The sequence below is a fragment of the Canis lupus genome, chromosome X (assembly GCF_011100685.1).
Source record: "Canis lupus familiaris isolate Mischka breed German Shepherd chromosome X, alternate assembly UU_Cfam_GSD_1.0, whole genome shotgun sequence".
NCBI classification, from domain to species: domain Eukaryota; kingdom Metazoa; phylum Chordata; class Mammalia; order Carnivora; family Canidae; genus Canis; species Canis lupus.
In genome coordinates this window covers 2,072,538-2,085,854 of record NC_049260.1, presented here as the reverse complement: position 1 = coordinate 2,085,854, position 13,317 = coordinate 2,072,538, and the positions used below count along the sequence as shown (strand labels likewise).

The 13,317-nt window shown below is 39.2% G+C and overlaps 1 long non-coding RNA gene across 1 annotated transcript; it reads right to left on the bottom strand.

The window, feature by feature from the left end:
* Positions 1 to 378: 378 nt before the first annotated feature.
* Positions 379 to 5,056, bottom strand: LOC111094850. The gene is made up of 3 exons (XR_005386057.1): positions 3,943 to 5,056; positions 3,595 to 3,728; positions 379 to 961 (listed from the first exon to the last, which is right to left on the bottom strand). It is a non-coding gene; the product is annotated as an uncharacterized LOC111094850 (long non-coding RNA).
* Between the last annotated feature and the right edge of the window lie 8,261 nt (positions 5,057 to 13,317).

Below are 13,317 nucleotides of genomic sequence, written 5' to 3'. Positions count from 1 at the left end.
AAAGACAAGGACTGAGTTGTGGCAACAGAAGTTGCTGGTTCAGCCCTTTGTCTTGAGACACACCCAGTTACCGAAGGGGGCAACAACGTGCCTAATGTGCTCAGCTTTGGGGGTAAGGGAAATGCAGCTAGTTATTTTTAAATCATGCAGTGCACTTTTGTTAAAAATTCAACACATAGAGGAATCGGATACTTTAGAATAATAGTTTGCTCTGTAGGACTCTCACGGATCACGCACAGATCGAGAGTATTCCCACCAAGAGCAGCTCCATGCAAGGCACTCAACCATTTCTGTACCCACCTGTGAGCCCTCATCTTGTCACAGGTAATGGCCATCCTCCATCATGTTTTGTAGCTGTATTTTTATTTTTTTAAAAAAATAAATTCACATACAACGAATTCACATACAAAATTCACATACAATGTTTTTATCGGTTGGTCGTCATCCATTAAGATTGAAGTCTCCAAGTGACAAGCGGGATATCTTACATGATTTTCCTGATACAACTGGAAATTCCATTCCCAAGGGACAATAAGAGCCTGAAGACCAACTGGAAACCTTGTCTGCTGTTGGCGGGAATGCAAAAAGGGCGCCTCTGCTGTGCAGCCGTTACACAATGTTGCCCTTTGCACCTGCAAACCATGGCTTCAGTAATTCTTTGGATGCTTCAACATCTTGCCAGTGACATTAATTTATAGGACCCATGTAAAATGGGAAATGTCCATGTTATATAAGAGAAAGGATAGATCTGCAATTAACTCAAGGAGAAGAAGCATTAGCAGACCATTTGACTCAATCATATATTCATCAGGGATCCCTGGGTGGCGCAGCAGTTTGGCACCTGCCTTTGGCCCAGGGCGCGATCCTGGAGACCCGGGATCGAATCCCACGTCGGGCTCCTGGTGCATGGAGCCTGCTTCTCCCTCTGCCTGTGTCTCTGCGTCTCTCTCTCTCTCTGTAACTATCATAAATAAATAAAAATTAAAAAAAAAATTTAAAAAAATCATATATTCATCGAATCACAACCTGTGGACTGTGTTCAAAAACTGGAATCAGAAAAAGTATCATTCAAGATCACGCTGGAATTGTTGGAAATGCACCCTTTCAAAGTGTCTAAAAGATGAGCTGTCACTATGAATTATATATGGGTTATACATAATAATGCAATGATAACAGTACCTAATATATGTACACACATTTATATTGATTTTTAATTAATTAAATTATATTAATATGAATACATAATTAAACACAAATATATTTACATAAATTGCATAACTTATAGTGTATGTAATATATAACTATATAGCTGATATCTGGAGTATAAAATATTATACTTATAATAATATAAGTACATTACAGTAGTGTGGTTATATTTTATATAAATATATGAATAGTAAATCTGTTTTGTTAATACAAATGTATACCAAAAAATAAATGTATTCATATGTTTTATTAATCATGTATTATGTGGAAAATATAATCTTATATATATGATACCTGTATGTACTATGCAATATTTATATTTATATTATCTAATTTATAATAATATATGCACACTATATCCATAAAGTTATATATAAATATACAAGTAGCAAATATGTTTTATCAGTCTAAGTATATAAAAATTCAAACATGTTTACATAAAATATAATACAGGGTCATGAGATCGAGCCCCACGGCGGGCTTCATGCTCAGTGTGGAGCCTGCCTAAGGTTTTCTCTTTCTCCTTCTTCCTCTGCTTCTCCCCTGCTTCTCTAAAAAAAATTAATTACTTTTTTTTAAAAGAGAGGAACCAGGCATGACTGATCAAAAACAGAAGACAATCTTCAATGCTGTTCCTTTCTCACTTTTGGGGACAGATATCCATATCCCTCCTTAGACGCGGATGAGGTCAAGAATAAAGCTGGGTTAATCACCACCCTTCCTCATCTCCTCATCATCTTGACAGCAGGTGCTGGTAGCCTCAACTGCCCAACACAGAGCAGGTGAACAGCTGGCCCAGGATGTCAAAGTTAAAGGGGATTAGCCTTCTCTGGGTAGTGAAGTTCTAAAGACCACTGGCCGATTAACCCTTTCGGTTTCCAGATGAGACACCCCATGCCTTTTTGTGCAGATCAAAATACCTCCCTAAACTCTGCAGTCAGCATTTTGAAGTAGATACCCCACTCTTTGGGAGACTCAAGGACACATCCTGGACATCTCCCTTAGAACATAAGTTCTAAGTTGGCATTGACCTGATAAAATTCTCAATCATGGTTCCCATGGAGGGAGAAGGCACGGTACGTTGGAACCAGCCCACGAATAATGCTTGAGAGGGACTTTGCCCCACAGCAGGTGATAAAAATTTACAAAAAGCTCTATCAGACCCTTCAGCATGAGAGGTGGGAGCAAGGTCCAAGTCACTAGTTATCTCAACTGTCATGTACAACCATCTCAGACATATTGCGTCACAAAGGAGAACACAGGGCAAGAGTTTTCTCACCCAGATTTCCTCCCACCAGGTCTTGCTTGGATGCCTCTGATAGGTAGGCATAGATTGTTTTGTCTTGTATGACTCTATATCACACCACACAACGACCCATTAAAGACATGGGTGCCATCTACATGTTGGTCTGGAACACCTCAACTCCTCCTTTCCCCCCATGACTATGCTTTGTTCTAGCTGAGCTCCTGCCTTTCCAAAGTACACCCATGAGACATATAATCCGGCTTTGACTGTCGTGCCCTATTTCTTTCTTGCCACCTGACACAATTTAACACCACCCAGGCCACCAGCTCTCCACCAAAGTGAATGTGATTTTGTTTGCAATGAGATCCACCAGTGCATTTGGCAGCTGTCTCCACCTCTGAGGTCTGGAAGTTGTTCCAAAGAAGCTAAACACCTCATACGAAAACAAAGGAAAAGTTTTGAGTTTCAAACCTATCCAGCTGGAATATGAAAGACAGACATAAAGGAGGAAAACAAAACAAAACAAAAAACTATGCACTAGCTCCTGTCTACCAGATGAGAAAAATCTGGGGGATTCTGAATTTCCAGCTACCGAGAGACAAAAAGCACAGGTGAAGTACAGTGAAATATGTTCCTTTTCATTCAAAAGAAATAAAGCCATCATCACAAAAGGTGAAGACCTCACACACCTGTGTGTTGATGTTCAAAGCTTCTGCGCAGCATCATGAGTTTTTGGAAATCATATCGAGGGATTTTTGGTTGCCTCTGCTACCGTCACTTGCTGGGTCAAAATCAGGATCAATCTCTTATTAAGAGTTGCTCCAAAGCGTGCAAAATCACATTGCTAATTCCAGGCACGACACCGTGCAGCAGATCTCTAGAACTTACTCATCTGTTATGGGTGAAACCCTATGCCCACTGATCAACAACTCTCCTCTTGCCTTCATCATTATGGGGTTTTGTTTTGTTTTGTTTTGTTTTGCTTCTATAAATTGAGCCATTTTAAAGACCTCATGTGAGTGCAACCAGGCAGCATTTTAAGCACTTAAAAGGTGGGTTATGAGGGTCCATCTCACGTTAATTGACTTCACCACCCAAAAATGGGGGATCCAAGCAAAAACATCAATAAAAAACAAACGTACATTCATTATGTTGATCGAAGTGAGATGGTGTCACAGATGTAGATGTCTGTCCAAACTCATCAAATGTGCATATCACATATTTGCACGCTTTTGCGGTGTATCGATTATACCTCAATAAAACTATGGGGAGAGCTCTAAAATAAATAAATAAATAAATAAATAAATAAATAAATAAATAAATAAAAATAAAGCTACGGGGAGAGAAAAAAGAGGCTACTCAAATACCAAGAGAATTTTGCATGAAACATATAAGGATGAAAATCTTCAATGAAAACACAAACTGAGAAAAAAACAAAACCAAAAGCAAGAAGTATAGGCATATCCACCCGCTTGCCTGAGACCACATACCTGACCCAGGAGTTTTGAGCACTTGGCTAAGGAATTGTCTCCTATCAGGGGGGCTGATGCCAACCATGCAGCTCTCCGTGGGGTGGGGAATAGGGCGGCTGCATTTTGAGAGACAGGTGCATGCATTGTAGACTCCAATATGCAAACAGCTGGGGGCACAGAGTGCAGAACATTAAAAGCAATCAAAATGTGAACTGGAAGGTGGTGAACTGGTCTACCAGGGAACCTTGTTTCGCCTTCAGCGATGGGATCACCATGCACTTTTCTTTCCCACAGCTCCTTCTGGCACAGATGGACTCACACACGCTTCCCTTCTCTTCTCTCTCCCTCCTTTGGCTCCATAAGAGCACCCGTCTGGCTTTATTTACCCCTGCAGCTAATGAGTGAACCCGAAAGTGCCCACAGAGCCCCACTGGGGAGGACGGGGGAGATGAATCAGGTTACTGACTCGACCACGTGCAACCTTTAAGTCATGAACAGGGTCTGTCTTCAGCTGAGCAGACCCAGGGCGCCATCCCCACGTGCAGCCCTGCACAGTGTGCTCCTCCAGGATAAGCGTAGCCCTCCTTTGCTCCCTGACCTGCTTGGCTTTCCTTTTAATGTTTCCGTTGAAATGGAAGGGAAGGCCTGCAGGGCTCCGAGGGCATTCATCTTCCGTGGGGCAACAGCCCCCTCTACCGCCCCCAACGCTTTCCCACTCACTGGAGCAGAAGAAGAGGCAACCACGCGGTGACCCGCTGGGCTTCTGAGCAGGTGGAGAAACCAGACACCCCTCAGACCACCCCGGACGTCCCTGCAGGGCAGGGTGAGGCGCGTGTCCAAATCCAAACCTCTTGTAGCATTTTCCGGTACCAAAGATTTGGCCATTTCGGTCCAGATATTAAACCTGCATTTCCTTATTAATGTCCATTATGCAATGTCTGACGTCTCTCCATAAGTCACAACTTTTCCTCTCCATGTTACACTCAATATATTATAAGTTATTAGAATTACTCTTATAATATTCTATAATATAATAAAATTAATTTATTAGAATTTGTGAGAACTATAGAGTATTCTATAATAAAATACATTTATTAGAATTTGTGAGAATGATAGAATATTCTACAATATAATAAAATAGATTAATTAGAATTTGTGAGAATCATATAGTATCTATAATAAAATAATTAGAATTTGTGAAAATCATATAGTATTCTATGATATAATAAAAAACATTTATTAGAATTTGTGAGAAGCATATATTCCATAATATAATAAAATAAATTAATTAGAATTTGTGAAAATCATATAATATTCTAATAATATTATTAGAATTAGTGAGAATCATATAGTATTCTTTAACGAAATAAATTAAAAAATAAAATAAGTTTATTAGAATTTGTGAGAATCATATAATATTCTATAATATAATCAAATAAATTTATTAGGATTTGTGAGAATCATATAATATTCTAAATAGCATTTAATCTTTTTTGAAGTAGTTGAGAACTTAGCTTGTGTGGCTCCTCTTCCTCCTTCTGGTGTTTATTCCACCTCTGAGGAAGATCATTATTTTATGCTCCCTGAATTTTTGCAGACTTGCAGTGTAAAACGTTTCTGTAGGTCCGAGAGTATTTGTGCATCCCACACAACGTCATGAAGCTACATTTTACTCTCCATTCCACCATCACACAACGAATAGTTGAAGAGGAAAACAATGCACATGAGTCCATTGATCGGGAAATGGCATTTTAAAAGAATTTGCAGATCACTCTTGGAGGCCAGCACCACGAATAAAACTTTCTGAGAGAGAGGCATCCTTCTAAGACAGGGAAGATAACATACCCAGAAACCTTGGGAGGAAATGAATGTATTTTTCATTGAGAGAGATGTGAGCTTCTGGGACTCAAAGGATGGACTCTAGCAGGCAGAGGTTATCTTATTTTTTAATTTTTTTCCTTAAGCTTATTTAACTAATCTCTACATCGAACATGGAGCTCGAACTCATAACTCTAAGGTAAGAGTTGCATGCTTAGTAGGTAGAATTTCCAAGATAAGTTCTATGATTCTTGCTACTTGGCAAGGAAGCCCTGTGAATACAATGGGCTGCTTGATCTCTTCATTATGTGGCATTATATGCCAAAGGCTGGAGGGATTTTGGAAATGCCATTAGGGTCCCTAATGTGCTCACAGGGAGTTAATAAAAGGGAGATGCTCCTGGGTGGGCCTGACCTAGTCAGTTGAGCCATCTTAAATTGGATCCAGACCTTCACCGAGGGAGATATTCAGAGTAAGAGAGATTGTCCCACTAGCCTTGAAAACCAAGCAGTCATGCCGTCAACTGTCTATGGAAGGGGCCATGAGGCAAGAACCCGAGGACAGCCTGTGAACTGAGTGGCACCCAGTCAACCCCTAACTAGGAAACAGACCCCAGTCTTCCAGCTCCAAGAAAAGGATTTTGCCAACAAGCTAAGGAAGCTTGACAGCAATATTTTCCATGGGTCAAGCCCTCAGGGAGAACAGAGTCAGCCAACATGTTGACTCCAATGTTGCGAGATCTGAACCAGAGAACCCATTAAAACATTCCAGACCCTCAACCCAGAGAAATGATGAGATCATAAACATATGTGATTTTCAGCTTCTGAATTAGCCATAATTTGCTATGGGGTGATAAGAGAAAACAGATACGAGGGATTAATATCTAAAATATATAAAGAACTCCTACCACTGAATAGAGAAAACAAGAAATGTGATTTAAAAACCTGCAGAAGGGCAGCCTGGGTGGCTCAGCAGTTTAGCGCTGCCTTTAGCCCTGGGTGTGATTCTGGAGACCCAGGATCAAGTCCCACATCGAGCTGCCTGCATGGAGCCTGCTTCTCCGTCTGCCTGTGTCTCTGCCACTCTCTGTGTGTGTGTGTGTGTCTCTCATGAATAAATAAATAATTTTTAAAAAAAGGGGAAAAGACTGGAATAGATATTTCTCCAAAGCAGACAGGCAGATGGCCAACAGATGCTCACCATCACTCCTCACCCGGAAAATGGAAATCAGAACCACCTCACACCAGTCAAAATGGCTAAAATCAAAAAGACAAGAAATATCAGGTGTTGGGGAGCATGTAGAGAAAAGGGAACCCTGCTATACTGTTGGTGGGAATGCAAACAGGTGTGGCCACTCTGGAAAACAGTGTGGAGCCTCCCCAGAAAGTTAAACACACAAATACCATACAATCTAATAATCCCACCACTGGGTATGTCTCCACAGGTGATAAGGATTCACAGGAAGAAGACAGGAATGACCAAGACAGCATCCAGCGTACAGAAGGTCTTGAAAACCCAGAACAGGACTTGCCTGCTTGGTGGTCTATTGCATCACGTTCCAGAAACATTGCCTTCCCTATTTTCCCCCATGGTCACGTGTGCTCCAGACCCACCAGCTGTAAATCAGAAGTGCCTACAAGTTATTAGCTTATTAAGGAATATGAAAAAAAAAAAAACACACAAAAGAACCATCAGTAGAAGAGCTACCTATGGTGAAGTCCAGAAGGGCCCCAAACACGGGAGCTTCTGTCCTTGAGAACCTTGGAGGCACCACCTCTGGGCACCTGGATGTATTCTGGGTCAACCAGCCTGGATGCTCTCCAGATCCCATCCTGTCTTGAGGTTTTATGGAGGCTTCATCCTATAGCACATTGATGAAATCATTGACCATTGAGGGATTAACTCAATCTCCAGCCCTCTCCTCTCCCCTGAGAATTCCAACCCTCCAATCACCTGGTTGGTTCCCCTGGCAACCAGCCCCCATCCTTGACATCACAGAAGACACCCTTATGACTCTTCCTTAGGAAATCCCAAGGGTCTTAGCTCTGTGGCAGGACCTGGATGAGGAATAAATAGATATTTCTTATTCTAAATCACAATATCACACTGCTCGACTACTGAGATTTGAAAATATTTATTTGGGAGTGTCGTTTTTTTTCTAAGATTTTATTTATTTACTTGAGACAGAGTGAGAACACGAGCAGTGGGGAGGGGTGGAAGGACAAGCAGACTCCCCATTGAGCACGGAGCCTGACTCGGGGCTTGATCTCAGGACCCTGAGGTCATGCCCTGAACCAAAGGCAGACACTTAATGGACTGAGCAACCTATGTGTCCCCGGGGGTGTTCTTTTTAAAATCAGTGCCTCCATGTCCTTTGTATCAGACTGTAGCGTCTACATTTTCAGCGGATTTCATTGGATCTCAGATAATATCACTACGGAGGCTGGTCACCTATCGTGTAGGTTATAGCACGTCTCAAGGAGGTATTCATATATTCAGCTTGCTTAGTAGGAGGATGTGCCCATTACACTGACCCTCCCATCAATGCCTGTAGATCATGTCTTCGGTACATGACACTCGATGTTCACTGTTGCTTTGAGTCGCCAGGTCATTGGCTCCCAGAAGCACAACATCTGTTAACAAGCCAGGTGACCGATCTCAATGCGATAGAATGAATGTTTGTGTCTCCCTTAAAACCCATATATTAAAAACCTAATCCCTAAATCGATGGTATTAGGAAGTGGGGAGTTTGGGAGGTGATCAGACTAGTCATGGACTAGAACCCTCATCTGTGGGATAGGGCTCCCATGAAAGAGACCCCACAAGCTCCCTAGCCTCTTCCATCATGTGAGGACATAGTGAGAAGGCACAGGTCTGTGAACCCCAAAGAAGGCTCTGCAAACCCCAAATCTCCTGGTACCTTGATCTTGAACTTCCAGCCTCCTGAACTGTGAGGCATCGATGTCTGTTATTTATAAGCCACGCGACCTGTTGTATTTTTGTTTTAACAGCCGAAATGAAACTAAGACTGGTCACCCTCATTTATGCTAAGTGTCTTCATTCGTGTCTTCATTCAGAATTATAATATTGAGATGATGACCAAAAAAATAAAACATGCTTTTTCGGACAGATTGCACATCAGCAAATAGATATCATCCCATGAGCATGTTTTGCAGCGTGTTAAGCAAAATAAAAATGTAACATGGCGGCGTCTTTGTGAAATTATGACATTCTATTGCCCATGTGAGGACCACATGAGATGTTGCCAAGCCGCCGAGGAAAGGACACACAATGACCTGCATCGCCCGGTAAAATTTTCAGAGATTAAACAAAGGGACGTCTCAAATGCTCTCCAAATAGAGGTCAGTCTTGTTATCCTTGCAAAGTAAAACCTAATTCTTTGATCTGCCGAAGTGCCCCCATGATACAACTCTACAACCTACCCACAAAGACAAAATACCCCCTCAACCTATTACCAGGATCTCTTTTGAGTCATTTATCATGATTCTACATAGAAACTGTATGTAGGTTGGTGATTCAAGTATCTGGCAGGCTGCTCACTAATCAGGATGCTTGCGATCACTTTTTTTTTTTTTTTTTTTTTTTACTGTGAGTAATGAAATATATCAGTTGCACAGGGTTGAGGTCACATAATCAGAATTTCAACTCAACGTCATCGTCATCCTAAAGCAATACCCATTTCTCTGCTTTTTTCATCTATAGGCATCAGGGTTGGGTTTTTTTTTTCCCCCTACAACTCTATTAAGACTTTTATTTGATCTCTTATCTAATATTTTGACTCCTTGTTCATTCCTAACACTGTTTGCTGATGCCAGCTCTCTTGCTTATTCTTCCCAGATGTTTCTATTTTATTAGTAGTTGCAAAGAAAAAAAAATAACTTTGAGTGTAATTATCCACTTTTTTTGGTATTTCTTTCATGCTTGTTTTCACGTTTGCTGCTTTGCCTTTCACGCTTTTCTGTTCTTCGCTCATTTGAGTGGTTGTGCTTTTTTGATTCTGTTGTTTCCTATTGAAAAATTTCTTCAATGGAATATTGAGTGCATGAACATTGCATATTTTCTTTTCTAGAATATGCATTTAAAATTATATATTTCCTTCTTATGTAACTGTACCTGTTTGGGTCCATGGAACTTCCATGGGTTGTTATGCTAAATATTTTCTGAAATGTTTTGTAGTTTTATGTCTCACTAGTGATTTTATTTTATTTTATTTTATTTTATTTTATTTTGTTTTATTTATTTTATTTTATTTTATTTTATTTTATTTTATTTTATTTCTCTTTTTGCTTTCCAAATGTACAGGTAAGGAATCTTTTTATAAATTATTTCATTTTTTCATTTCAGTTAGAGAATATGATTTCAATTCATAGTACTTATCAGTTGTAAAAAAAATTGTTGGCGATCAACTCTGTGCTTATCTAATACAAATGTGTCAAAATGATTGGGAAAATGTGTATCTTCTGTGTTGAAATAAAGGTTCTCTGTCTCCTACCATTTGGTCAGTTTGTTAATTTTAATTATTCAGATCTCATACCATCCACCTCTATGCTTGAAATGAGCCTGAATTCTCTATGCGTTGGACTCACTAATGTTCACATTCTTCTAGTTTTTGGTCTGTTTGATGGATTTTAAGAGAAAGTGTTAAGTTTTCTCTTTGTCCTTGAGATTTCTCCATTTCTCCGTGTAATGTGACCCTCGTTCCATTCTATATTTATGGCTATGTTGTTAGATTCTGATCCGTTAAACATTATTGTATTTTCCTGATACATTGTTCCATTTTCTTCTTTAAGTAACAACTCTCAGGATCCACCATAATCATTTCTGCCTGGAAGTCTTTTCTTTTCTGTTACACTACGACCTCTCAGCCTTACTTTGGCTTTCCTTTTTCCTAATATTACTTTCACACTTTTGTGTTTTTGTGCTTCGATGGAGTCTCCTTGGATTTTTTTTTTATTTTTATTTTACTGTCTGATCACTTAGAAAAATCTGTCTCTTCTGAGGTAAGTTGAACTTTATTTATTTATTAATAATAAATAATTTATAAATATAAATATTTTATATTATAAATATTATTTATAAATAATTACTATTATTATTAATATTATTATTAATTAATTAATTTATTTATTAGTATGTCTGATATATTTGGGCTGATTTTCTCCTACTTATTTTGTATATTCCATTTAATATATTATTCCTTTTCTTCTTCTTTTTTTTTTTTTACCTCTGCTTGGATTAAGTTAAATATATTCTTATAGTCCCCCTCTCCTGATGTAAACATTATGCATTCTCTTTCTTTTTTTTAATGCATTCTCTATCATTTTGATATGAGATAGAGAATGATAGAGAATGCCTGAGAGAGAATTCTCCTATCAAAAATAGGAGAATAAAAAATAACATAGTATATCAACCATATCTCAATTATAAGTAAAACAAAATGAGAATCCATTGTTTCAAGGCCAAAGTCAAATAACACTTTGGTGACAAATCTGCATAGCCTTGAATTAAATTGCCCCCATCTGACAATGCCTGCCTCCTCTTCTTGGGTTTAAATATTCTTTTGTAACACATTGTTGGGAAGTTCCATGAAAATTCTGCACCACTTCTTTGTCGGTTTGCAAACGGATTCAATACAGTTTGAGTTTTCTTATCATCGTAATTAGTATGAAAGCCTAAAGGTTTCCCTAGATGGATCTTACCCCATGAGATTTCAACATGAATACTTGTTTGCCGTTTTGTGCTGAAACATGACACCACTTAAGACATCCTGACAGTAGTACATATTCCTATGTGGGGTTAGTTGCAAACGCCCTACCAGCCACACCCCTCCCTGTCCAAGTCCCCTGCGGTGGGACTGTCACTCTGAGCGGGCTTTCTGCAGCCAATTCCACACCATGAGGTGGTCCATGCAAGACCAGCAGAACCACCAGCCAAAACCAGCTCCTATTGTAAAACCAGAGATTCGCAAGCTGCAAAATAGTTATTAGTCTTAGCCACTGGTGTCAGGGGTGGGGTACTACCAGAAACACATGACTGATTCCCTGTTGCCACGTACCTGTAGACACAAATTTATCAAGGAACACTTAATACTAATTCAACATTGAAATATTTTATTTGCTTCTTTTCCTCCTATTTTGTGCTAACAATGGAATCCATTTCTGTGCAGGGAAATAGGCTCATTCACAGAACTTTATTTTTCTCTGTTGGGTAAGTTTTATCAGCAATATAAAACTACAGTGACTGAGAAAATAAAGACCATAAAGCACTGCAGTTATCAACAGCCCTGCAAATCAATGTCCCTCCCATAGGCCACTTGGCCATCCCAAGGGTTTGTGAGGGCTTGGAAAGGAAATATAGACATGACCTTAACAAAACTAAAATGATCTTTCCTGATAACTTGTGACTTTCGGAAACATTCAGAATATCAGCTTTTTAAAAACATGCACATATATAAAATTAATTAAAACAGGGCCAACTGGGATCCCTGGGTGGCGCAGCGGTTTGGCGCCTGCCTTAGGCCAAGGGCGCAATCCTGGAGGCCCAGGATCAAATCCCACATCAGGCTCCCGGTGCATGGAGCCTGCTTCTCCCTCTGCCTGTGTCTCTGCCTCTCTCTGTCTCTGTGACTATCATAAATAAATAAAAATTAAAAAAAAAAAAAAGAAAGAAAACAGGGCCAACTTATATCCATGACTAGATAGTAGGTGACTTAATTTTTTAAGATATTTGGTTTAGGGCAGCTCTGGTGGCTCAGCAGTTTAGCACCACCTTCGGCCCAGAGTGTGACCCTGGAGACCTGGGATGGAGACCCGGGATGGAGTCGCATATCAGGCTCCCTGCGAGGAGCCTGCTTCTCCCTCTGCCTGTGTCTCTGCCTCTGTGTGTGTGTGTGTGTGTGTGTGTGTGTGTCTTTCATGAATAAATAAATAAAAATTTAAAAAAATTAAAGGTATTTTGTTTAAAGATATTTTGAATGTCGAATACTTAATACTTATACTACTTAATACTTAAAATGCCTAATAATTACTTCATAACATAATTAATATCTAATAAAATACTTATAAATAAGAGTTGGAGTATTTGTGAACTTCGGTTCTTCAGTTTTGCCAAGGAGTGCCAGCACTAATAACAATTTGGGATTACAATAGAATTTATTACACTATTTTCTGAGTAGAATTTATATCCCCATCACAAGCCTGGTTAGATCAAGTGTTTCAATGTACTGAAGGTGGGTTCAGAACAAAATAATTTAACGTGCAGTACCTGGAGTCTATCTTAATAACAACTGTGTTAGAATATGTTTACCATATCCCTCTAAAATAGTCAAAGCAGCTTACTTTTTCCCTACTCACTTTTTAAAATTTTATTTAGCATGTCAGATAATTTTCTCTGCATCATCTTCTTCTTTTTTTTATTTTTATTTTTATTTTTATTTTATTTTTTATTTTTTTTTGCATCATCTTCTTCAACTGATTCAGGGGCAAGATATTTTTTTTTGTTTCCTGTAATATTATTTTTATTCACAAAGCATTTCTGTCATGTCATAGCAAGAGC